This window comes from Electrona antarctica (assembly GCF_951216825.1).
Source record: "Electrona antarctica genome assembly, chromosome: 2".
Taxonomy (NCBI): Eukaryota; Metazoa; Chordata; class Actinopteri; order Myctophiformes; family Myctophidae; genus Electrona; species Electrona antarctica.
Window position 1 is genome coordinate 24,793,490 of NC_136807.1, and position 663 is coordinate 24,794,152.

The window sequence follows — 663 nt, forward strand, 5'->3', positions numbered from 1 at the left end:
CTGCAACCAGGATGTGACGTTAGCTGGTTGGCAAACTGACAGATTATACTGTAACTGTATGGACAGTATGGTATTTAAAAAATCAATAGAAATACTGTCTGTCTGTCTGTCTGTCTGTGTGTGTGTGTGTGTGTGTGTGTGTGTGTGTGTGTGTGTGTGTGTGTGTGTGTGTGTGTCGAGAAAGAGAGAGACGCACGTCTCAACCTCGCGTCACCAGGCTTTCCAATATAGTAGCCAGACAGACAGACATATGATAGATAGATAGATAGTCTAGATAGATAGATAGATAGATAGATAGATAGATAGATAGAATAAGTTGCTTTCTTTGACAATAAAACTCTTAAAACAATGCAAACTCTCAACAGATATGTCACCCTAATGTTTTCTGACTTTATCTCTAATTTGACTTTTTACTTCCTGTTCAATTTGTAGGCTACTTACAATCACACTTGACTTGACTTCAGAATGAATGGCTCCATGAAGTTATAGTTTTATTTTGCTCGTAGCCTAAAGAAAATCTCATGAGCACATTGCTAGCCTAATTATTCTTACACAAGTTTGCAATGCATTTCCAAAGCATGTTTTTAATCTGTTCATCTTGAAGATGTTGTTTAGCCTACTTTCCTCACAATTTTTTTGTAATACATATTAAAAGTTGGTAAA